At 37.7% G+C, this 27,273-nt stretch overlaps 1 protein-coding gene across 9 annotated transcripts in view; it reads left to right on the forward strand.

The window, feature by feature from the left end:
- The window catches only part of Eif4g3 (eukaryotic translation initiation factor 4 gamma 3), a 284,385-nt gene that overhangs the window by 21,152 nt on the left and 235,960 nt on the right, over positions 1-27,273 (forward strand). The window lies entirely within an intron of this gene.

The following is a 27,273-nucleotide window of genomic DNA, read 5'->3' on the forward strand; positions in this document are numbered from 1 at the left end:
TTCTGTGCCTTTCTGGCCCTCAAAAGATTAGCAGTTTGTTTTATCTACTCCCTCCACCCCCATTCTTCTCTCTGTACTTTAAGTAGCATTGTGTGATCTAAAAAAAAAAAAAAAAAAAAGCCTTTGACCTATTATTTTGGTTATTGGAAGTACTTTTGTGTGTGTGTCTGAGCATGTATAACATTAGTAGTTATGTAGAGACCTAGGTTATTTGGATCAGGCACATTCCAAGTGGTCAGAATGATTTTTGAGTGGTCAGTTGTCTGTGTTCTGGTTCATACATCTTAAGAAATGAACTAAATGCCATTTAACCAGTAATACTGATTTTGTGGATAAAGACTTACATTAGTTCTGCTTTGAGAAACAAAGTTGTTCATTGTACTTTAGGAGCTGCTAGATGAGTCTCATGCTTCTTAACCCTTAACTAAGAAAAATGCAGCTTGCTGACAATAGGTGGTTTTACAGGCCTGTGAAACTCAACAGCATGTTCAGCAATGTAAACAATGGCAGCTGTCTTTGCTGGCTTCTCTGTTATTCCAAGTGTAATGAAACTGCTTCTCACAATTGGCTTCACCTGCTGACTCATCTTCCAGCCCCTAAAGAACTATAGTGCCCAGCATTATTTTTTTTTTTTTTAAATATTTATTTATTTATTTATTTTTAGTTTTCGGCGGACACGATATCTTTGTTTGTATGTGGTGCTGAGGATCGAACCCGGGCCGCACGCATGCCAGGCAAGCGCGCTACCGCTTGAGCCACATCCCCAGCCCCCCCAGCATTATTTAATTCGAGGACTGAGAATAAAAAGAACCAGAGTCTTAGAATGTGAGGGTTGGTGGATCAGGAAAATTTTCTAACTCAGCCCTTATTAAATGGCCTCAACTATCAAAAAGAAACATTACGTGACAGATGCCACAGTTGATACTTAAAAAATTAGTGATACTGCTTTTTAGAATGCCATTAGAATCTTCTGAATAAGTAAAGACCTTTTCCTTTTGTGGGAGTGGAACTCAGGGCTTCTTCACACATGCTAGGCTGATGCACCACTGAGCTGCATTCCACCTTTTTTATTTTGAGACAGGGTCTCATTAAATTGCCCATGCTGGTTTCAAACTTGTGATCCTCCTGCATTCGTCGCCCAAGTATCTGGGATTGTAGGTGTGTGCCACCATATTCTAAGGGAGAACTTTTTTCTCTCTAGGAATCCTTGAGATGTAGAATTTTTTATGCTTGCTTCAAAAATAATAATGTTATTCAGAAAGTGGCTAAAAGCAGTTGGTAAAGAAGCACATATTTGGGCTGGGAATATAGCTCAGTTGGTAGAGTGCGTGCCTCGAAAGTATAAGGCCTTGGGTTTAATCCCCAGCACCACCACCAAAAAAAAGGCACACATTTAATGACTGCTGTACACTTCAGGAGGTCGGGGGGTTGATGTAAAAAGAGTGGCTTTTGTGCCTGAAAGTTGTTGTTTTAAAAAAATTTTAAAATTGATTTCTTATAATCTTTGATGATGATGATGATGATGATTTTGTATGGTGCTAAGGATTGGACCCAGTGCCTCACATGTGCTAGACAAACACTCTGCCACTGAGCCCCAGCCCCTGTAAGTTTTTAATATAAATAGAAAATAGGTTTGAGACAGGCACAATGATAGTGACTCAGGAGTCTGAGGCAGGAGGATCTAAGTTTGAGGCCAGCCTCAGCAACTTAGCAAGACCCTGTCTCAAAAATAAAAAATAAAATGGGCTGGGGAAGTGGCTCAGTGGTAAAGTGCTCCTGGGCTTAATCCCCAGTTTAAAAAAAAAAAAAAAAGATTTGAGAAAGGAGTGGGAAACATTGGAACATTTAGGAACTAGTTTACTAACAAGTGTATAAATTGATCCACCTGATACTTGGATTGTTAAGGAGGCTTACTTAAATTTATATGAACTCTCAGATCAATGGTTTAGATTTTTTTTTTTTCCTGGTTGTTCTGGAGATTGAAACCCAGGACCTTGCACATGCCAGACAGCATTCTACCACTGAGCTACACCCCTAGCCCATGGTTTAGATTTTTTTGATGCAAAAAAACCAAATCATTTGCAGAGATGATTCTATATTTCTATAGATAGAATAGGATTTCTATAGATAGGTCCAGGAATCTGCATTTTTTTAAACCAATACTCCAGGAAGTAAATATTCCATAGTCAATAAAGTGAAACCATTGATGCAAGTTCTCAGGTTTTTTTTTTTTTCTTCTTTAATTAATCTCAAGATTCCTTTACACTATTGAATATTGTTGAGGATCTCAAAGAGCTTTTTTTTTTTTTTAAGTTTGAAACAGGGAAGCATTTATTAACACCACACGCCAACCAGCGGGGCCAACTAGCCACTCCAAAACAGCAAGGCAGTTAAAGAAAATATATTTAGTAAATAAAATGATTGGGCACAGTGAATTGGTACCAATTGAGATGGTTTGGGGATTGTTGATGCTAAGATAACAGCACCCTGTGAGGAAAGAGAGGGAGGAGGGGGAGGGAGATAGAATTGAGTGTGGGTACAGATTTGCCCTTGAGATTCAGGCAGAGGGGAGCAGTTCGGCCACCCGAGCTGCTTTCTGACCTAGGTGTCTCTGATTCAGCCTTTTGCTGCTTAGTGAGGTCACTCTGGCCCCAACCCTAGGAGCACAGGGTGCTCACCAGATATCGACACTGGGACACAGTGAGCCATGAAAGCCACGTGCACTTGGGAGACTGGCAGACGAAGCCGTCACTTTCCTTCATGATGAGGACCTCAAAGAGCTTTTGCTATGTGAAATATATCTGTTAATATTTATAATACTAGATATTAAAACAATTGAAAATATTTAATTTAAAAATAACAGTTATAGACCCATTAGATATTAACAAATAACTTCTGAAAATGAAAAATAAGTTTCTAAAACAAATGTAGTGATAAGAGTGGCTTTGTTTTATATTTTTGCAAGCCTTCTAGCTCAATAGAAGATACCTAGATTGTCACCCACTTCTGCATTCATTTTTTATATATAATACACACACACATATATACACACAGTCACACATTTTATTTGTTTTAGTACTGAGGTTTTAACCCAGGAGTATTCTACTACTGAGATATATCCCCAATCCTTTTTATTTTTTTAGTTTTAGACAAGGTCTACTGAGTTGCCTCGAACTTTCAATCCTTAGGCCTCAGCCTCTCTTTGGGGGGGGTGGTGGGGGTGGTGGGGGTGGTGGTGGGGTGGTGGTGGTGGTGGTGGTACTGGACTGGGAATTGAACTACAGGGCACTTGACCACTGAGCCACATCCCCAGCTCTATTTTGTATTTTATTTAAAGACGGGGTCTCACTGAGTTACTTATGCCTCACTTTTGTTGAAGCTGGCTTTGAACTCGTGATCCTTCTAGCTCAACCTTTCTGAGCACTGGGATTACATGTGTGTTCCACCATGCCTCTTGAGTTGCTGAGATTATAGGTTTGTGCCACCCCACATGGCCTGCTATGTATTTAGTTTGAAGAAAATCTGGTCTCATACAGATAGGTAGTTGGGGGAGGAAGAAATATTTTGCTATCCTCAGATAATTAATATACCAAAATTTGGTAATGGTAGTTGATTAGTTTCAACTTGAAACCATATTCATGAACCTTTTAAGCACTTAAATCAAAATTCAAAATTTTGCATTTTGAATGGATCTTTTTACCCATACCTTGTTCTTTTTGGTACCAGGGGGCACCCTACCACTAAGCCACATCCCCAGCCCTTTTTTGCTTTTTTTTTTGGAGGTGCCGGGAATTGAACCCAGGGCCTTGTGTATGTTAGTTCACCACTCTACCAACTGAGCTATATCTCCAGCCCCCTTTTTTGCATTTTATTTAGAGACAGGGTCTCACTGAGTTGCTTAGTGCCTTGCTAAATTGCTGAGGCTGGCTTTGAACTCCTGGCTCTCCTACCTCAGCCTCCTGAGCTGCTGGGATTACAGGTGTGTGCCACCATGCCTGGCCCATGCATTGTTAACATTAGACATCAGTTATTTGAAAGATGTTGGCTCACTAAGTTTTGCAAAATTTCCTAATGTTGACATATTTCATCATACAGTATTATCAAATTACATTAGTTAATAACAGTGGGATCTCATAAGAAAAGTATTTAGGAAATCTGTAGGTCTTGGTGGTGCATCCCAGCTCACTGTGACTTGGTGAAGTTTTGACCAGTAGCTGGAATTGTGTTAGGAACCATTCTGTTGGTTGGAAGGAAATTTATTTCACCTTTATAAATGGGAGCTTCATGTTGAAAGTCCTGAAAAAGAGGGGGTATTTTATTATTCTGGTTCCTTTCCTTTATGTTAGCAATTTGATTAATTAATAGTTGGCTTTCTCAAATATTTTTTTTTTAACGTAAGTAGTATCTATGATGGGATGTGTAGTGTACTTTTGAGCTTGACTGAATTTTCTAGGTGCTTGATTTCTTGTCAGTTATAGATCTGGGAGTTTTGGAACCTCTTCTGAACCTTAAAATTCCTCTGTTCTTTAGTCTGAAGATAGAGCTCAGAGTCACTTAATTGGATTCCTGGATCACCTTTACTTCATGGAATTGCTTTCAGTTTGCCCTTAGCTACTGTCTTCTTTTGTCTGAACTTGGTCTGTTTTACTAAGCCAGTAAACTGAGACAGAGCATTTCTTTTCCTAAGTGGTATAGGTTGAGAGAGACTGTTTGTGGGATATTTTAACATATATTCAAGGATTACTTTGGCTTCAGTGGGTAAGTGCCCACTGAATCTTCAATCTCTAGTACCTTCCTCCAAAACATATATGTATATAAAGTGTTTGATAATACAGCAGTGTTTATGTGGTTATCTGGTGGTTACTGGTAAGATTGGGTAATTTATTTTCTTTTTGTAAGCATTGCTTTCATAATCAGAAAAATAAAGGTACTTGAATTTTTTTTTTTTTTTTTTTTTTTTTTTTTTTTTTGTGCCAGAAATTAAATTCAGGGGCACTTGACCAATGAGCCACATCCCCAGCCCTATTTTGTATTTTATTTAGAGACAGGGTCTCACTGAGTTGCTTAGTACCTTGTTGTTGCTGAGGCTGGCTTTGAACTCATGATCTTCCTGCCTCAGTCTTCCAAGCCACTGGGATTATAGGCATGCACCACTGTACCCGGTGGAATGTGGATTTTTTAAAAAATATTTTTTAGTTGTAGGTGGGCACAATACTTTTATTTATTTATTTATTTTTGTAGCTGTAGATGGACAGCATGCCTTTGTTTTATTTATTTTTATGTAGTGCTGGGATCAAATCCAGTGCCTCATGCATGCTAGGGAAGCACTGTACCTCAGAGCTATAGCCCCTATTCATTTATTTTGATTGGTGCTAAGATTCAAACCCAGTGCCTCACACATGCCAGGCAAGCGCTTTACCACTGAGCCACAGTCCCACCCCCAGGTACTTGGATTTTGAAAAATGAAGGTAGCTAAAATTTGCCTCTCTGCAAGGGCCTCATTTGTCAAACAGATTGAATTATTATACTTTGTTTTTAGAGAGTGAAGAGAGTTTGAAATAACATTTATGGATTTTTTTTCATCAGGACATTAAGGGAGAAAAAGGGTGGTTTTGTTTTAGTTAAGTAGAAACATAACTAGTTAATCATTGTGTTCCTTAAGTATTATGATGAAGGTAAGTTTTGTTTTGCCATAATAACCAATAACTAGTGACATCATGACAAGTAGTTTAAAGTAGTACTTTGAATATATGCATCATTTAAAAAAAGCCATATTTTTTATGATGTGGCAGATTAGTGCAGCATTTTTCATGATGCCGAATCTTATTTATTATGGAGTCCTTTGCCATCTTGTCCTTGCTGTTATGGCTTTTAGCTGGGGCTGCAGCAGGGCTGAGCCAAAAATGGCTGCTACTGCAGCAGGGGCGGGCCATAATGGTTCCGGTGATGAAGCAGGAGTAGCAGCTTGGGGAGAACACCCTGGGTCAGGTTTCTTTTACCCGATGTTGCCCCAAGAATTAGGGTTTTTTTGTGGAAGAGTTTCTGTATTGCAGATGCTGCTGTTGGGAGGGATGCCACTGAGTATTGGGATATATAGCCTCAGCAGGGGAACCACCCTTTCTCTGCAGCAGTAAGAAATCTTAGCAGATGCTGTCATTCTTGAGCAGGATTGGCCATTTTCAGAATGCAGTAGGGCTTACCTGTGTCTCTCAGTTGATGAAAAAGAATTGTTGAGAATGATGCTGATTTCTGGCTTAGTGGGTGAATTTACTGAAATGTAAATCATCATTGAGGGATAGAGTGGGAGAATTACAAAGATCTTCCCCCATGTGCAGCTGGGTAAGGAATACTGTGCCACATCAAAAGTAGATAAGGTGGGAGATACGTGGTTTGAGTAGAAAACTGAAGTTGCTTTGTGTGCCCTTCTGTCCACTTCCAGAGTGAATACACTGCCATTTGATGGGGTGTGTTTGTGCTTTCTATGTGTGACTAGAAGATAGGCATGATGTAAGAACATCAAGATCTGCTGCTTAGCAACCAGGAAGATATGGTATATCTGGATGGAAAGTAACATACTACTTCGTTTCTTTTTCAGTGTGATGAAGAGAAAAAAGCTTTTCTGCTTAAAAACAAAAAACCAAACCAAAAAGGCCCCTTTCCCAGAAAGGCCATATGTGATGTGATCATGGTAGAAAACACAGAAAAGAAAAATACCCAGTCGTAACTCCACAACTCAATGAGAACTGTAAACATTTTGATAAAATTTCCTCCAAGGAATTATTTGTACACATGTGTTGGCATTTAGGTGTTTATGTATATACACAATATTTGAATAGCTGCAAATAATTTTGTAAATGTAACTTTATGTATTTTTTTCTATTTTGATATATTGAGTTATTTACAATTCAGTAAACATTTTGAGGGCTTTTTTTTTGGGTAGTCGGTATGTCAGTATTGAACTCGGGCACTCTACAACTGAATTACATTATCTAGCCCTCATTTTTATTTGTATTATTTATTTATTATTTTTTAGTTGTAGATGGGCACATTTCTTTATTTTTATGTGGTCCTGAGGATCTAACCCAGGGCCTCATGCATGCAAGGCAAGCACTTTACCACTGAGCTACTACCCCAGCCCTCATTTTTATTTTATTTTATTTTACTTTTTATTTTTTGTAGTTATAGATGGACAGAATGCCTTTATTTTATTTGTTAATTTTTATACAGTGCTGAGGATTGAACCCAGTGCCTCATGCATGTTAGGCAAGCGCTTTGCCACTGAGCAACAGTCCCAGCCCATCATTTTTATTTTTTGAGACAAGCTGTTATGATTCTGAGACTGGCCTCAATCTTGAGATTCTTATTCCCCAGCCTCTTGAATAGCTGTGATTATAGACACACACTGCCTAACCCCTATTGCTGGATTTTTAAGTTAACAGTTTTGCTCTTAGGAATTCTGAGACTAACATCTTTGTTCATAATGTTTTTCCATATTTCAGATATTACATTAGTAAAAGTAAAAATTACTGGGTCAGCAGATGTCAACATTTAGGTTAATTGACACATATTGACATCTTTTCTTTTTCCCTCTTCTCCTTGGTTCACTGAGGATGGAACGCAGGGCCTCACACTCGTCAGGCAAGTTTTCTATCAGTGACTCATACCACCAACCTGCAGACATGTATTTTTACTTTGCTGGTGTGTATTCTAGTGCTTGCTGTGTGTATTCTTGCCAGCATTAACTTGTGTAGTTTTTATTTTATTTTTTGGTGTTGGGAATCAAACCTGGAATCTCACATGCCAGATAAGCACTCCATCACTGAGCTAGACCTCTAATTAAATTTTTGTTAATTTGATAGATGAAAATGATATATATTTTAATTTGTATTTCTTTTTCTTTTCCTTTTCCTTTTTTTTTTTTTGGCAGTGCTAGGGATTTTGAATCCCCCATGCAAGTACTTACTTTGCCTCTGACCTACCCATTCCAGCCTCTTTTTTTTTTTTTTTTTTGTACTGGGGATTGAACCTGAGGGTGCTGAGCCACACTCCCAACCATTTTTTAAAATATTTTTATTTAGAGACAGGTTTTCGGAGTTTCTTAGGGCCTTGCTAAGTTGCTGAGGCTGGTTTTGAACTCATGATCCTCCTGCCTCAGCCTCCTGAGCTGCTGGAATTACAGGCATGGGCCACCGCACCTGGATCCCCATCTTCTTTATTTTTTTTTTGGTGGTGCTGGGGATTGCCTTGCCCATTGGGACCCATTCTTTGTTATGTAAGGACTCATTTATTATAATCTGTTTTCTCATCAAGATTTGCTTTGTGGCTCTTTTTACAGTTAGGCCAAATTGAATCTCAGTTTCATTGCTGAACCTTTTATTACCCTAGCTATACTAAAGTGTTTGAGTCTTGTTCTGTTTCATCTAAAAGTGACTGAAGTAGATACTGTTAATTGTTAGGGGAGAGATGTTATCTCTAAAAGATTACTCATGGATTCTTGAGGTTAATTTTTGGAGCTTTGTCTCAAATATCAGAATCATGTCTTTGTTTTGGAGGATAATGTAGGTTGAACCTGGAGCCTCATGCATGTTAGGTAGGTGCTTTAACACTTCATTATACCACAATCCTTTTTTAAATTTTATTTTGTGACAAGGTCTCCCTAAATTGCCCAATTTGACTACAAACTTTCAATCCGCCTGCCTCGATCTCTCAAGTAGGCGGGATTACAGGTGTGTGCCACTGTGCCCTACTCAGAATCATCTCTTAAAACATGAAATTGCTTTCTTATTTATTTTTAAAAATTTTAAATCCTCCCCTCCTGGCCACCTGAAATTGATTTATTGTGTGTTTGCTTTCTTAAAATATCTTGTATGTTCAGTAAGTGTTTGTTATAATGAATTTTATTTATCTTGTGCTAAGAAAAACCAATAGATGTATTTTATTGTACATTACAGAAATGCATTAATAAGTGGAATTCCCTATAGTTTATTCCTTCTCAGTTAACTGTCTGATGTCTTTCTCCAGAATGTTTTCTGTACCTGTTTTTTTTTTTTTTTTTTTAATATTTATTATATATATATATATGTTTAGTTGTAGGATGACACAGTATCTTCATTTCATTTTTATGTGGTGCTAAGGATTGGACCCAGGGCCTCACATGTGGTAGGCAAGCCCTCTACCATTGAGCTACAATCCCAGCCCTTTCTGTACCTATTTTAACATTTCTAAATTTTAACTAAAATTGGATAGTCTGCTTCATAGTGTTTTTTCTTGTGGTAGTCTCGCCTTATCAGTGGTTTTGCATTTTATGATTTCAGTTGCCTGTGATCTACAGTAGTCCAAAAGTAGTAAATGGGAAATTCTAGAAATAAACAATTCTTCTCAAGTTTTAAATAATTTTTATTATAGTATGTTGTTAATTTATTGTTTATTATTAATATTTTATATATTAAACATGTAGAGGGTTTGGAATACTATCTGAGGTTTCAGGCATGCCCTGTGTGTGGTGGAACCTATGCCCTGAGGATAAGGGAAAACTGCTGTCAGAATTTTATTCTCTCTCTCTCTCTCTTTTTTTTTTTGTACAGGTAATTGAACTCAGCGACACTCCACCACTGAGCCACATCTCCAGTCCCATTTTGTATTTTATTTAAAGACAGGGTCTCACTGAGTTGCTTAGTGCCTTTCTTTTGCTGAGGCTGGCTTTGAACTCATGATCTTCCTTCCTCAGGCTCCCGAGCCCCTGGGATTACAGATGTGGGCCACCGTGCCTGCACTTCTTGATTTTAATGTAGATTCTTCCACTAGTTATCATATTACCAAACCCTGAGCCATTGTGGCACTCAGAGGTGCCAGGTGGCCTAGCTTTGTTTTTTGAGCATGCCCTCTGTTGGCCAGGACTATTTCAGGCCCAGATAATAGGTTTGCATTTTAGTAACGGAAATGAGGAAGATGGAGAGATGCCTTCTGTTTTAGAGAGCGCCTGTCAGAAAGGAGTCATATGCTAATTATACTTTTTATCAAGAAAGGAAGCAAAAGTTGGAGGGCAACTAGCAGTGTATAGAATATAGGATTTTTATGAGTATGTACCCAGTGGTATGATGAACTCATAATAAGTGCTTAGTCAGTGGTAATTTATGTTTTAGAGCAAGTGCTGGGCTGGAATTGTGGCTTAGTGATAGAGCACTTGCCTGGCATGTGTGATGCCCTGGGTTTGATCCTCAGCACCACATATAAATAAATAAATAATCCGTTGACAGCTAAAATAAAATATATATATATATATATAAAATTTATTTATTTATTTTGCTGCAAGTCCTGCTCTTTGCCTAGTTCTTTGCTTGACTATCTTCACTCTGGAGCTTTAAGGAAAACTGGTGACAAATTTGCTTGCTTATTTAGTTATTTATTTACTACTAAGAATTGAACCCTGGGGGAACTTAATAACTGAGCCATATCCCCAGCCCCAACCTTCATTTTTTAATTTTTAATTTTGAGACAGGATCTTGCTAAGTTTCTCAGGGCCTTGCTTAATTATTGAGGCTAGATTTGAACTTGCCATCCTCCTGCCTCAGCCTCTGAAGCCACTGGGATTTTAGGTATGTGCTACCACACCTGGCTCAAATATATCTGTTTAGATAAACTGCTGATTTACAAATTAGCTTTACTCTTTTTGGGTAGATATTTATATGAAATAATTAAACACTCATTTATTAAACTAAAATAAAAAAGCCTGTTGTATGTTTGCTGAGTGTTGAAAAGGAAGATTTTGAATGAAATAGGTTTCTTTAGTCTGGGCTAAATGCTTCTTATACCAGCTCTCACACCCACATATAAAAGAATTTTAAACAGTGTAATTGAATCATAATCCAAATAATAGAATTATGTTTTAATTGTATCTTTTATTCAACTTTATGATACTCAGTAATTCACCAATAAAGTCTTTGTTAAATGTGTCAGAGAATATTTTTTTTTTAGAGAGGGAGAGAGAGAATTTTTTTTTTTTTTTTTTTTTTAAAGAGAGAGTGTGAGAGAGAGAGAGAATTTTAATATTTATTTTTTAGTTTTTGGCGGACACAACATCTTTGTTTGTATGTGGTGCTGAGAATCGAACCCGAGCCGCACGCATGCCGGGCGAGTGCGCTACCACTTGAGCCACATCCCCAGCCCCTTAATGTGTCAGAGAATATTGAAATCTCTAGTCATGAACTTAGAGAGTGAAAGCATGTTGTATAAATTTTCCCAAGAGATTTTTTAGCTTGTTTGCTTCCCCTATCCCTACACCCAAGTTCAGTAAAATTATTTTACTTATGGTTTGAATTTTTAAAAATTTAGTGTTTTTGAAACATGATTTTTCAGTATTTAAAATACTAGATATGCATATTGAAATGAATTATAGAAATGAACATGGTATAGAGTTTGGGGAGGATATTAGTGTAGATTACCTACTTAGCATGCTGGAGGCTCTGGGTTTGATTCCCATCACCACCAAAAAAAAAAAAAAGTAAAAACGGTGATTGCTGGGCCTATAGCGTGCAGGGGCTGAGAAAGGAGGATCATATGAGACTAGCCTGGGTAACAGCCAGATCCTTCTTCTTAAATGAGAGAGAGATTTCTCTTTTATACTGTCATAAAATTCTCATTTCATTTGGCATATTTCATTGAAAGAAGATTCAGTTATGGGCTTGGTATATTCTTTTGTATGGATCAGATTTTAAAGCTTTCTTACAGCTTCAGATGTAAGAAATAAAATGTATTAAAAACTTACAAAGGAGACATTTTGTGCTCTTTTAATGACAAAATATAGCATTTACTTAAGAACTTGGTGCTCCAGGGCACCCAAAGGTGCATGAGTACCACGTCAAGACAATACCTCTTTATCAGTCTTTTGTCTGTTTAAAAATATTTTAATGGTGGCTGGGCTGCACACCTGTAATCCCAGTGAATCTGGTGGCTGAGAGGAAGGTCAAAAGTTTATCTGAGCTCTGTGGTTAAGCACTTCTAGGTTCAATTCACAGTACCAAAAAAAAAAAAAAAAAAAAAAAATCACACTTCTACATTAGTTTGTATTCGAATAATGAATGACAGCAATGATTTCATTCTTAGCAAAATATTTCTCTCCTGTTATTTCTACTTCCGGTGTTTATGTTCTAACCTTGTCATTGAAGTTTTTCTTCTATTGTGAGTAGTAAATAGTTTGCAGTTTTAGTCATGCATTTTGGAGGCCTAATTGAGAGGTAATTCTGACCAATGGGATTAAATAAACTTTGACTAGAGGTGATAAATACATGATTATGTTATGGAAGGAGAAACTAAATTGCCAAACCAGTGCTTAAGTAATAGGATTTGTAAGGCAAATTTGGCCTTTTGCAGATGCTCATCATTCCCTTTTAAGTGTAGGCTTTTTTTGATATTTTTGGTAAGATTCCATAATCCTGTGGAAAAAACACTAAACTTTTCCTGGCTTTCTTTGTACTCTGCCTTTCCCTTTACCTGCTTGATTTGCTGCTAACATCTGATATTTTCTTTGGGATAATTTTACTTCCTTGTGCTCAGACTCTTCCTCTGTAAATCTGTTAAACAGACTACACGAACTTCTAGGTCCTTTTTGACCTTATATTTTTAATTTTAATTTAATTTATTTATTTATTATGGTACTAGGGATTGAACTCAGGAGTGCTCCACCACTGAGAGCTATGTCCCCCACTCTTTCTAATTTTTATTTTGAAACAGGGTTTCACTAAGTTACTGGAACTAGCCTCAAATTTATGATACTCCTGCGCCACTATGTCTGGTTGACCTTATGTTTTTATTAGCCCATGATTAGTGCAGAAATAGCCCCATGTCCCTTTTCCCATCTTTTACACTAAAATACAGTAAAACCAAGTATCTATCAGTTAGCTTTGCAAATATCTTTCACATGTATTCTCCTTATTTCCTTGTTCTACTCTAGTGAAAACTGGAGGTGACTTATACTGAAGTTGGGATTTATTAACCCAGTATATATTTTTCTGTACTGCTACAAATGTACATTATAGATTTCCAAATCTCTTTATTATTACTTTAGCTGAAGAAGAAATCATTAGAATTATTAAATCTCAATTGACACATGTATATTTTTTCCAGCTTGTAAGGTATTTTTTGAACTTAACTTCCAATGCTGTATTTTTTTTTTTTTTTCCCTCCTTTTTCTTTTTGCAGGGCTGGGGATCAAACCCAGGACCCTGTGCATGCTAGCTAGGCAAGTGCTTTACCACTGAGCTACACTCCCAGTCCATTAACATGCTTTTTTTTTTTTTTCTTTTGTACTATGGATTGAACCACCATACCTTTTTTTTTTTTTTTTGGTACCAGGGATTGAACTCAGGGGCACTCTACCACTGAGTCACATCCCCAGCCCTATTTTGTGAGACCCAGGTCTCACTGAGTTAGTTGCTTAGTGCCTCGCTAAATTGCTGAGGCTGGCTTTGTATTCTGGATCCTCTTGTTTCTGCTTCCCAAGATGTTGGGATTATAGGCATGTGCCACTGCACCCAGCCATTTTATTTTATTTTTGGGTATCAGAGATTAAACCCATGGGTGCTTAATCACTAAGCCATATCCCTAGCCCTTTTTATTTTTTGAGACAGACTCTTGCAATGTTGCTTAGGACCTCGCTGAGTTGCTGAGGCTGGCTTTGAACTTGTGATCCTCTTGCCTCAGTCTCCTGAGCTGGAATTACAGGTGTGGGCCACTATATCTTGCAACACTATCTTTCTTTTCTTTAAAAAATATTTTATTAGTTATTGATGGACCTTTATTTGTTTACTTGTTTATATGTGGTGCTGAGAATTGAACCCAGTGCCTCACATATGCGAGGCAAGTGTGTACCACTGAACCATAACCCCAGCCTCTGCAACACTATTTTTCTTAATAGAGTTTTTAAGTCTTATTATTGACTGATAACTAGGAACTTGTAATTTGAAAGAGCAGATTTGATTGTGAATGCTCAATATTTTGAACTGTTAAGATTTTAATCTTCTGAAGTTTAGGGACACAACCATTTTAAATTATTTTACTCAATGAAATAAAATTTTTCGTTATATTTTATTAAATATGTACAGTTGTATTTAAATACGTATGTATGAATATATAAACCAAGGTTAGTAAATATTATCAGTGTTGGCATTTTTATTAAATATGGTCTGTTCATTGTTAGTGGGTCTAAGTAGAAGAAGCTAATGACATTGATATTCACAGTGGAAATCTGGTAATACAATTGAAGGACTGAACCCTAATATCTCTACTTTCTTAATTATAAATTAGAATAGCAATCTTTGTTAATAGGATAATGAAGAGGGCTAGAATATATGCAATGCCTTGAACCAGTCTGGGTGCTTTATCTTCAGCAAGCAGATATTTTTCAGTCTTTAGTGTTTGTGATCTTTGGATTTAAAAGGCTGCCTGAAAGAAAGTCTGGTCTGTTAGTAACTACTTTTTAATTGTTGGAGGTGGTAGCAGTAAGTGGAACAGGTAAGTCAGAAGCTGCTGCTTTTATATTTTGACACATTGATAGATGGAACTATGGTAGAAGGTAAAACTGTTTTCTTCTTATTTTTTGAGGTGAGTCTGACTAAGTTCCCCAGAATGGCTCTGAATTTAGTGATCCTTCTGCCTCAGCCAACTGAGTGACTAAGATTATAGGCAGGTGCCATCATGCCTGGTTTCTGTGTTTCCTTCTTGATCACTTCACTTTTATATAAGTAGCAGCGAAATTCCAGTGTGACATGACATCAGCCATTAAGAATGAAAATTTGAGGGACTGCGGTTGTGGCTCAGTGGTAGAGCACTCGCCTCGCATGTGTGAGACCCTGGGTTCGATCCTCAGCACCACATAAAAATAAATAAGTGAAATAAAGGTATTGTGTCCAACTGCAACTAAAAAAAAGAAAGTGAGAATTTGAAATTAATCACAGTCCTGTCTGTAAAATGTAATGTTATTTAACTCTGGTACATTGTCAGTTTTGCTTTAATAGGATTTTTAAAAAGAATTTAAACATGGAAAATTTGACAAGATGTTTGTAGTAGAATATTTGAAAACTTTAAAAGCGGTGGGGAAAAGATCAGCTATAATTTCATTATTCAGAGGGAACCTTTGTGGTAGTAAGGAGTTTGTCCTGGGCTCTGCTTTCCCTCTCCTCTGGCTTGCGCACTCTCCTGTTTTTTTGGTGCTGAGGATGAAATCTAGGGCCTTATCCATGCACAAGTACTTTCCCAGAAAGCTACATCCCCACCTCTCATTTTCTTTTATTTGCTTCAGTTCTATAGTATTTGAAGCTATAGATGGGACAAGAAGAATCAGAAAGGTTTTTAGAAGGGTTTTGCTTTGTTTTGTTTTTTGTTTTTGGTAGTGCTAGGGATTGAACCCAGGGTCTTATGCATGCAAGGCAATCACTCTATCAACTGAGCTATATCCCCAACCTTAGAAGGATTTTGAATATTAAGTAAAATGTTTGGACTGCTCAGCATTTAACTTTTTTTTTTTTTCAGGATAAAATCACTTTTTACTATGTTTATTGAGTTAGTTTTGTTGAGTTAGTTTTGAAGATAACAATTAATATTCAGTTTGGCATGGAGAACAGTTAATGTTAGTAATCTTATGTTGCCTTCCTTTTTCCTGCACATAAAATTCTAGGTTGACAGCTTTTTTCTTTCACTAGTTTGAAGCACTGAAAAAAAGGATTGTCTTCTAGCTTGCTTAGCGTCTGACAGTTCTTATCTTTGTACTTTGTATATGTAATACTTTCCCCCTGGCTGCCTTGACTTTGATGTGTCAAGTTGTGTTTGTTGGTTGGTTTTATATTTATCCTGCTAGGAATTTCTCTAAGCTTTGTGGATCCATGATTTGATATCTTTCATTACTTCTATTAAACTCCAGGCCATTATGTTTACAGTATTTTTTTTTATTATTTTTTTTTTAAGAGAGAGTGGGGGGGGGGGAGAGAGAGAGAGAGAGAGAGAGAGAGAGAGAGAGAGAGAGAGAATTTTTTTTTTTTTTAATATTTATTTTTTAGTTCTCGGTGGACACAACATCTTTGTTTGTACGTGGTGCTGAGGATCGAACCCAGGCCGCATGCATTCCAGGCTAGCGCGCTACTGCTTGAGCCACATCCCCAGTCCTCTTTCCAGTATTTTTGACCTAGCCTTTTTTCTTCCTCCTGCACCTTCCTTTCAGTTTTTTTCTTCATTTAGACCATTGTTACTTTGCAGTGTCAGTGGATTCCCCTCTCCCTCTTTTCTTTTTTCTCCTGTTTCACTTTGGATAAATTCTATCTTCGTGTGTCTTTAGGTTCATTGATTCTTAGTCTGTTTACATTGTATTTTTTTTTTATTTCTAGCCTTTGTATATAACTTTTAGAATATTTTCCATCTTCTTGATGAAATTACCCATCTATTCATATATGTTGGCCATCTTTTTCCTGACGTCCATTAACATATTAATCATAATTGAAGTTCCTTGCTGGGTGTGGTGGTGCATGCCATTGATCCCCCTTGACTCTGGAGGCTGAAGCAGGAGAATCTCCAGTTTAAGCCCACCCTCAGCTACTTAGCAAGATCCTGTCTCAAAAAAAAAAAAAAAAGGGCTAGAAATGTAGCCCAGTGGTAAAGGACACCTGCATTCAATTCCTAGTACTACAGAAAAGAAAAAAATTAAAATCCTTGTCTTGGTAGTTCTAGCATGTGGGTTATATAAAGTCTACTTTTATTGATTATTTTTTTCCTTTCAACTCAGATTGTTCTCTTTTTGTGTCTGCTAAGTTTAGATTAAATGTTGAACATTGCATAGGGAACTTTAAATAGTATTGTGGGCTTAGAGATGAGCCCAGTTCTTTTGGGTCATTAGTGTAGGGTATCCAGTCATGATCAAGTGAGCTAGTTTTGTGTTTTGTTATCATAACCTGTAGTACATCACAAGCTTCGGAGTCTTTCTGGTGGCTGCTCTTTACTCCAGTGAGAGAATAGTGTAGCTTGCTACTTGGTGCGAAGATGGTGAAGGAGGAAGTTTTCCTGATTCAGCCCCCATCTTATGCAGATCCTATCTTCAGAAGTAGGGGCCCCAGAAGTGTGGTTTTGTCAGTGCTCCCACCTCTCCTCCCTGTTGCAGTCACTGATTATCTTGTATTTGTGATTGTTTTGGTTGGAAGTTTCCTATCCCTTGCCCAGTGGTTCGAGACATGTGTGTGTTATATCAGTGTAGTGTCCTGACTTAACAGGGGTAGAAGCGTTTGTTATCTTATTCTGGCAACAGATTTGTGCTGATGTCTTAGGGGAGAAAAAGTTTGCTGCCCTTTCTCCTGTGGCCTTAAGACTGTTGTGTCATTGAAGAAAAGGAGCTGAGGAGTCCTGGGGGGCCTTGTGCCTGTTCCCAACTGTAGCTGATCACCTCCTGTGCTCCTGTTCAATCCAGTGGGACTCTCTTCCTTCTTTTGCTAAAGACCTATTAAAGAGCTTGCAAGTGAAGGTAGAATTCCTGATGTGTCTGGGGCACTTGTTTGGGAAACTGAAAGCTCACACTTAGCTTTTAGGTATGTATTAAACTTTAAGCATATATTCTTCTTATTGTTGTATTACCACTCTGTTTTTCTCATGATCTCTTATGTATGGTATATGTTCTGTCCTTTATTGGGAGACCTTGTCCCTCTTTGGAATTCAGTTAATTTGGTTTCCTTGCAACTTCAGCTCTCTGATGGACTGAAGAAATGTTGGAATGTTTTATGTTATGTGGCCTTTTCACCTTTTAAAGTGGGTTATAGTGTTCTTTGCAACTTTTTGTATCTTCAACAGAAATATCTAGTAATAACCTGTAGAATTAATTAAATTAATCTATGTCAGCCTTTATTCCCAGGAGGACTCAGAAAGTTGTAATCATTTCAAGGAAGAGTATAAAAATATTTGAAATACTAGGTTAAAAAATTATGCTAGATTAGGAAATCAAGGCAACAGGAAAAAATGAACAGGGATTAAAACATAACCAGGCAGCTTTTGGCTCTCTGAGAACAGATAGATAGGGCCCTTCTGAGAGGACCAGATTTCATTGTTCTTTTCAGTTCTTCTTCAATTCCCTTCCCCAAGACCCTCAATAAAATGATTTGACCTCAAGTAAAAGAGAAATAATAAAAATAAAAACCCAACCAGGTAGATCGTGAGTATTCTATATAAATGAATTCCAAAGGCCTGGGATGATTTCTGCACATGAATTGACGTTTTGGATCTGATTTTTTTCTAAAAGTTTTTTTTTTTTTTTAATTGTTCTTTTTAGTTTTTGTATGTGGTGCTGAGGATTGACCCCAGTGCCTCACAGGTGCTTGGGAAGTTTTCTACCACTGATCCACAACCCCAGCCCTGGATCTGAATTTTATAATGATCAAAGCAAAGTCAGTGTCCAGACTTTTAATAAATTCTTTTTTTTTTTTTTTTTAAGCTGGGTTATGGGGGAAGGGGGAGCTCTCCTATCTCTTCTGAACAGTCTTAGCAAATTGTCTTCACCTTAACAGGCAATAAATTCTTTTTCATGAGTGTCTTTTATTTTTTTGGTCAGGGCCGTGTGCATGTAAAGTTTTTACTCTTACCACCAGCAGCCCCTGTGAGTACATTTTAAATAGTGGAGTGCATTATGTAACACATAAGATAATCTATCTTGAACATATATGTCTTGTACCTTGTTTTATTATGTTTCATTTTGTTATGTGTTGCAGATACTACATTTTCCTAAATCCAAGGTTTATTGCAAGCTTCTGTCGAGCAGATCTGTTGGTGTATATTTTCCAACAGCATATGCTCTCATACTATGTCACATTTGGTCATTCTTTGAATATTTCATATTTTTTCATTATTATTTTATCTGTTATGGTGGTCTGTGGTCAGTGGTCTTTGTTATTATAATTGACTGTACAAAATGGTGAATTTAACTGATAAATGTGTATGTTCTGACTACTCCATTAACCTGCTGTTCCCCATTCTCTCTCCCTCTCTTCAGCCCTCCCTATTCCTTGAGACACAACAATATTGAAATTAGGTCAGTTTATAAGCCTGTATTAGCTTCTTAGTGTTGAGAAAGCCTAGAAGTGAGGAAGCCAGTGAGGAAGGCATGTTGTGTCTGGTGGTAGTGCAGTGAAAACCTAGCTGTAGAGCAGAATGTTGTTTTTTTTTTTTTAATATTTATTTTTTAGTTTTCGGCGGACACATCTTTGTTTGTATGTGGTGCTGAGGATCGAACCCGGGCCGCAAGCATGCAAGGCAAGCACGCTACCGCTTGAGCCACATCCCCAGCCCCGAGCAGAATGTTTTTGAGATGATTGCTGTTCCAAACATCCCAGAGTCCTTCAGAACAGTCCATTAACATAATATTGCTGGGAGTCCAGGATGGCTTTATGCATAGGTGGGGTTAAGGAATTTATTCATTTATTCAACAAATGTTGCTTTTGTTTTCATACTGGGAATTCACTGAGTACCATTTCTAAGCCCTTTTTAAGTTGCCTAGGGCCTTGGTAAGTTTCTGAGAGTAATATTGAACTTGTGATGATTCTGCTTCAGTCTCCTGAGATGCTGCGATTACAGGCGTGAGGTGTAATGCACCCTGCACCATGCCTGGCCCACATATTGTATTAAGAGCTAAGTGTGTAAAATGGTATGTGAACAAGCCCTTTTCTTAGAAAACTTGTACTGGAGGAGAAGGATAGTATCCAAACACATAGTATCAGAGGGGATAAGTGCTGGGTGGAAAAATAATGCAGAGTTAGATTGGAATGGTGCCCCAGAGAATGATTAGAAGTTGGAGCAATTTGTTACTTTATGTATTGTGATCAAGGAAGGCGTACCCCTCATCCCCATCCCAGTACTGGGGATTGAACCCAGGGCACTATACCATTGAGCTACATCCCCAGCCCTTTTTAATTTTTATTTTGAGACAGGGTCTCCTTAAGTTGTCCAGGCTGGCCTGGAACTTGTGATTCTGCCTCCCAAGTAGCTGGGATTCCAGATACACCACTCTGCTCAGCATGAAGGCTAGTTTTTAAAGAAGAAATTTCAGTGAAAGATGAAAGTGGTGGAGATTTAAGGGGATATCTAAGTATCTGGTGCAGAATGTGTGAGGCAAAGGAAAGAGAAAATCAAGAGTCTGAATCTGTCCTCAGACACTGTAAGAGGCAGTACAAGAAGGCCAGGTGTTGTCAGCATAAGGTCACAGAAGTAGTCAGGGGCAGGTTCATGTAGGTCTTGTAGAAAATGATAAGCCATTTTGGGTTTTATCTTGAGTGAGGTAGAAAACCATTAGAGGGTTTAGAGCACAGAAACGATATTTATGTGCCTTATTTTATAAGGGTACTGTGATTTAATATATACCTACCATCTAGATTCTGTAATATTTCATTAAACTGCTTTATCATGTGTCGTTCTTTTTGTTTATAAGTACCAGAAGACCCCATTTTATTCCAAATTTTTGTTTAGTTTCGTAGACAGCATTTAAAATTATTCTTTTAGAATAATTTTTCTTTGAGCATGGTAGTACACTCTTAGAATCTCAGCAACTCGGGAGGCTGAGGCAGGAGGATTACAACTTTGAGGGCAGCCTCAGCAATTTAGTGAGACCCTAAGCCACTTAGAGAAACCTTGTCCTCTCGCTGTCTCTCTGTTAATATCTTTGATACCTGATGCCTTGTTTCCCCTTATCTTGACATGTTTGCTTATTTAAGTCTCTTAAGGTTCAGAATCAGTATGTTGTTTTTAAAATTTTTTTCATTAAGCAAGATAAAATCTTGCTTTAAATATAATTTTATTTAGAATCAGTACTTTATGTAAATACAGTAAAATATTGTGGTTCAATATGGGCTCCGGGGTTAGAGTACCTAGCTTTAAATAACATCCTGAATTTTTTTTTGACTTTTCTTTCTTTTTTTTTAAAATATCTTTTATTTATTTATTTTTTATGTGGTGCTGAGGATTGAACCCAGTGCCTCATACATGCGAGGCATGCACTCTTACCACTGAGCTACAGCCCCAGCCCTTGACCTACCTCCCTCCCTCCCTCCCTCCCTCCCTCCCTCCCTCCCTCCCTCCCTCCCTCCCTCCCTCCCTCCCTCCCTCCCTCCCTCCCTCCCTCCCTCCCTCCCTTCCTTCCTTCCTTCCTTCCTTCCTTTCCGTTCCTATTTTTTCATTCTGGAATGGGGCTAAATAATAGAAATTTTCTCCTAGGTTTGTTGTGAATGAATTAATGTGCATAGAACAGAACCTCCTCTAGGAAGTGCCTAGTGATATTAGTTATTGTATTATATGGAATACATAACCACAGAACTCACAAGGGCTTTTATTATTGAAAAAGTGAGGTCATTGTTTCAATTGTGTTTTAAACACTGTTTCTAGGCCTTCCCTGTTTTTGTTTCACAGTAACTTTGTCAGCACTTGAATGATTTTGATGGAATGTGCTAAATCCTGGAAGGCCATCAGTATTGTGTGGTTCATTTTTCCATTTTGAAATAAACTTGTGACTAGTAAAAGTTTAAGTGTTAATATCGTTCTGAAATTTATCTCGCACTGGGAACGAATGTAACTTGGGCTTGAGTAACTAATGCACTTACGTATATTTTTCTAAATATAAAGGATCATCTTAACTAAAAATACTGAGTTCAGTTTTCTCATATTCATCTGTCTTCTGAAAATTGCTTAAATATGTTAATATACTCTGATATGCTAACATAGTAACTTTAGAGCTTTGATACCATTAAATAAACTTGTTTGTTAGATCTGTGATTATAGAAATATTTATTAACTCAGTTATTTAGGGTGAAGAACTGTGATGTCATGTTTTATCATAAGGTATTCTCTAGTTGTTTTCTCTTTGAAAAGGCTCTTCCTTTTATCCATATATGCTCCATGTGTAAAAACCAGATTTGATCTTTTTACACATTAGTATTGTAACAACTGCACAGTTATTGAGAAGTCCATGGCTCCTAGTGTAGTAGCTCCAGTGTAGTAGCTGATATTGTCTTTTTTTTTTTTTTGCAGTTTGGGGCAGAGTCAGTTTGGGTTAGGACTTGTGAAATTTATTTTTATTTTCTTTTTTAAGATGAGAGAGAGAGAGAGAGAGAGAGAGAGAGAGAGAGAATTCAATATCTATTTTTTAGTTTTCGGCGGACACAACATCCTTGTTTGTACGTGGTGCTGTGGATCGAACCCAGGCCGCACTCATGCCAGGCGAGCGCGCTACCGCTTGAGCCACATCCCCAGCCCCTATTTCTTGGAGACTTACTTGGTGTTAAAGAAGGGTAATCAGAATACATGATTGAAATACTAAACTTTTACTTTTCTTGATTAACAGTTAAGATAAAGAGTGTGTTCTTTAGCATTTGTTTTTACAAAAATGAAGGCCTTTATTTGACCAGTTTAAAATGGTTAATTTTAATCTTATTCAAAAATTATGTTGTTTAACTATTTAGAAATGTACTTTGTTTGGAAACCAAAAGAAATGCCACTTTAATGCTTTCTTTAAGAAAGATTGCATAGAACAATTTAAAAACCAACACCCTGAGATATTTTAGGTGGAACAATTCGAGAAGATTTCAAATTTCTGAAGAATTCTGACTTTTGCAAATTTCCTCCAGCCCCTAGAAGGCTGCTGGCTACGCCCAATCTGGCCTCTGCCTTTGTTCTTGCCTTAGGGAGTTGGCATTCTATAGAAGCAATTTGAAGCTTAGCTTTTAAATTTGCGTATAGAATATCTGGTTCACTAGCTCTCCACTGAATAGTATTTTGTGCTTTTCATGGGATCTATGTGATAGAATATTGCTTGATTATAATCTGTGAAAGAACTTTTTCTGCAGATGTTTGTTTTCTGTTATTTAAAATGTTTCCTAGTGCAATTTAAGTCTTCTCTCCTCCCTCCTGCATTTTCATCTCTCCATCTACCTTTTCATCATAGTACCAGTAAATTTTAAGCCATGGTGTTGGCCAGAAGGCTCTGATTTACTTCGTTTTAGGTACTGAGGTATCCCACTGTGTTGGCCAAGTTGGCTTCAAACTCACTCCTTTTTTACCCAGTAGCTGGAACTGTAGTTGTGTGCCGCTATACTCCATAATTCCTTTCTTTAAGATTTTTTTTCCCCAAAGTATTTATTTTTTAGTTGTAGTTGGACACAACACTTTTATTTCACTTGTTTATTTATTTGTTTATTTTTGTATGTGGTGCTGAGGATCGAACCTAGGGTCTCGCATGTGCGAGGTGAGCTCTTTACCGCTGAGCCACAACCCCAGTCCCCTTTATTTTCTTTTTATGTGGTGCTGAGGATTGACCCAGTGCCTCATGCATGCTAGGTGAATGCGCTCTACCTCTGAGCCACAATTGCAGTCCAGTTTCTTTCTTTTGATTGACTGTATTTTTCTACCTTTTCCTCAGTGTTTACTCTTGTGTTATTTAAGCATACCACTGTTATCAGAAAGATGTCTTAACAACCATTAAATACTTTGATAATTTGCCGGTAAGAGAATATGGAGACAATAATAAGAAATTTTCTAAGAGGAAAATGCCTGCTCATCACATGGAACAACAGTTTCCACAGGGTTGTTTTTTTTTTTTTTTTTTGGTACTGGGCATTGAACCCAGGGGCACTTGACCACTGAGCAACATCCCTAGCCTTTTAAAACAATTTTCTTTAAAATATTTTTTTAAATTTTGAGACAGGGCCTTGCTAAGTTTTATTTATATTTTAAAATATTTTTACTAGTAGTTGGACACAATACACTATAATAAATACATAAACCCAGCGTCTCACATGTGCTAGGCGAGTGCTGTACTGATGAGCCACAATCCCAGCCCCCTTGATATGTTTCTAAGGCTGGCCCCAAGCTTATTAGTCTCTATGATTACAGATGTGCACCACTGTGTCCTGCCAGAGAGTTTTCTTTTAAATTGGATTTGGATTATGTTACTAATGTGTTACTCCTATGTTGACTTCATGTTTCCCACTGTGCAGTTTTACCTTGATACATGATTTTGGCTTGCAAGTGTTTATTTAGGCTCTGCAGTCATCATGATTCCAGTCTTGCCTGAGTCTGGACCTGTAGCTGTGTGAAATAGCAGTGCTACCAGTCCAAGCTCACTTGCAGGTCGTTCACATGTGTTATGCAAACTGGCAGACTAAGCCCTCAGCTGATGTGTTAAGTTTTTCACACATTTAAATTGTGTTGTTTTTTTACACGAGAGTACTCAATATTGTTGGTCTGGACTATAGTAATTGAATTACAGCTGAATCTGAATTAACCCAAACTGAAAAAAGTCTATCATTTGACCTAGCAGGAAATTGTTTTTTATTTGTGCTAACTGCTAAAAGTATTAAAATATTAGATATGTGAAAGCACATTAAAAAAGGAGATGTTTATTTAAAAAATATTAGGTTTAAATTTGTAACTAATTTTCCAATTAATTTGTAATATGTGGGGGATAAAAAAGGTCATTCTTCTTTTCTCTTCCCTAGTATGAATTAGTTATTTAATATTTTAGTTTCCCAATATATGAGAGGATGAAAATTATTCGACTTCTTGTATTTGTTTAGAAATTACAATTTATTCTTTAGTGTGAAGGAGTTTTCCTATCTTGAAAAATGTTCACCTGACGGTTAGTATGGTAGGAAGTGCATTATTAGGAGCTCATCTAAAGTTTTATCCTTTCAAAATGAAATACAGCAACATTTTAAATTTTCCTTTCACTCGCAAATTTATTGTTCACATATTCATGAATACACTCTAAGAGGGGAAATAGAGGATGATGGCTACAGGGAGTGGAGCTCAGATGACCTGAGTTTTTTCAGTTGCGCTCTGATTCTCACTAGCTTGTATCTTTGGGAGAGTTCCCTAACCTTTAAGTTCCTTAGCTTCCTGAAAATGTGAAACAGGTTTACTAATAAAGCCTACCTTACAAGGTCCCCCCCCCCCAATAATATAGGGATCGAACCCAGGAGTGATTTAATTGCTGGGTCAAATTCCCCAGCCCCTCCCCCAAAATACTTTTTTATTTATTAGTTGTAGATGGACACAGTACTTTTATTTATTCAGTTTTATGTGGTGCTGAGAATCGAACCCAGTGCCTCACACATGCTAAGCAAGCGCTCTACCACTGAGCCACATCCCCAGCCCCACTTCCCAGCCCTTTTAAATTTGATAGGCTTTTTTTTTTTTTTTTTTGTAGTTGTGGATGGACAGAATGTGCCTTTATTTTTATGTGGTGCTAAGGTTCGAACCCAGTGCCTCACACATGCTAGGCAAGCACTCTGCCACTAAGCTACAGTCTCAGCCCAGCCCTTTTAAATTTGATACAGGGTCTTGCTAAGTTGCTTAGGGGCTTGCTGATTTGCTGAGTCTGGCCTCAAACTTGTGAACCTCCTGCCTTAGCCTCCTGAGTCACCTGGAATACAGGCATATGCTACCAGGCTTAGCTACAAATTGTTTTAGGTCTTTTTTTTTTTTCTTTTAAAGAGAGAGAGAGTGAGAATTTTTTAATATTTATTTTTTAGTTTTCGGCAGACACAACTTCTTTGTTTGTATGTGGTGCTGAGGATCGAACCCGGGCCGCACGTATGCCAGGCGAGCGCGCTACCGCTTGAGCCACATCCCCAGCCCCTTGTTTTAGGTCTTAAGTGACATGCATGTGCATGCTTTGCATGGAGCCCACCTTAAAGGGAGTTATATGAAGAGGTCTGCTATTCTTGCAGTGCTTGCTTTTAATCCCCCACACCTTCCCAAAGCTGTGCTAGACTGGGAGGCATTTCTAAGTAGCTTCCCTTCCTGTCTATTCCAGCATCCCCTTTTTCTGTGGAGCAGATTGAGGTAGAGCAATTAAAATTTTTTTTTTTTTTTTTTTGGTATAGGGGATTGAACCCAGGGGTACTCAATCAGTGAGCCACATCTCCGGCCCTTTTTAAAATTTTTTGTTTTGAGACAGGGTCTTGCTGAGTTTCTTATGGCTTTGCTAAGTTGCTGAGGCTGGCATTGAACTTGGATCCTCCTACTTCAGCCTCCCAAGCCACTGGGACTACAGGTGCACGTCACCAAGCCTGGCTAGACTTTTAGTTGTAGATAGACCCAATACCTTTATTATTATTTTTTAATTTTTATTTTCTATGTGGTACCAGGGATTGAATCCAGTGCCTCACATGTGCTCCGCAAGAGCTTTACCCCTGAGCCCACAAACCCAGCCCAACCTTTGGTTTTCATGGTGTAAGTGCATGTTCTTATTGGACTATTAGACTCTGAGGTTTTCTTTTTTGTTGTTGTTGTTGTTGTTTTGGTACTAGGGATTGAACCCAGGGACACTTGGCCACTGAGCCACACCCTCAGCCCTTTGTATTTTTTTTATTTTGAGATAGGGTCTAACTTGCTTAGCGCCTCACTAAGTTCCTGAGGCTGGCCTTGAACTTGAGATCCTCTTGCCACAGCCTCCCAAGTTACTGGGATTACAGTCATGTTCTGCTGCACCTGGCTAGACTTCCAAAGTTTTAGAATGTGAAACCTTTGGCTACCACATATGTGTACTTTAGCCATTCCTGACTACTGTAAAAGAACTCCTATCTTTGAGGGTTGTGGTATGTTTTATAAGGCCAAGTGGAAAGGTGAAAGTCCATTTAGGTAGTATTTTCATATTTTACCTTAGATCATATATTAGGCTCAATGCTGAGTTTTCATATTTCTTAAAATTTAACACATCACCTAAGTGTTAACAGACCCATGTGGTCAAATACAAAGATCATTATTTGCACTTGGTACAGCCACTTTAAATAAACATACTAGGGAAATGATGCTATCATTTTTGGCAAATTTTTAGTCTATTAATCTTCACAGTTATTTCTCAATCTAGTCCATATTCATTTTACCCATTTCCTTTAATTATAACTTATTAAGTCTATTTAGTCCAGTAATTGCCTTTTTTTTTTTTGGCTCCTGGGACTGAAGCCAGGGACACTTAACCACTAAGTCACATCCCCAGTCCCCCACGCCCCCTTTGTGTATTTTTATTTAGAGACAGGATCTCACTGAGTTGCTTAGGGCCTTGTTAACTTGCTGAGGCTGGCTCTGAACTTGCTGTCCTCCTATCTCAGCTTCCCGAGCTGCTGTTATTACAGGTGTGTGTCATCACGGCTGGCTTAGTAATTGCTTCTTAGTTTGTATCAAATTATAAACTAACAATAGCACTCCAAGTTCCAATTTAAAAAAATTAGCAAACAAAAATCCATAACACTATGCATAGTCTTTAGT

The sequence above is a fragment of the Callospermophilus lateralis genome, chromosome 7 (assembly GCF_048772815.1).
Source record: "Callospermophilus lateralis isolate mCalLat2 chromosome 7, mCalLat2.hap1, whole genome shotgun sequence".
NCBI classification, from domain to species: domain Eukaryota; kingdom Metazoa; phylum Chordata; class Mammalia; order Rodentia; family Sciuridae; genus Callospermophilus; species Callospermophilus lateralis.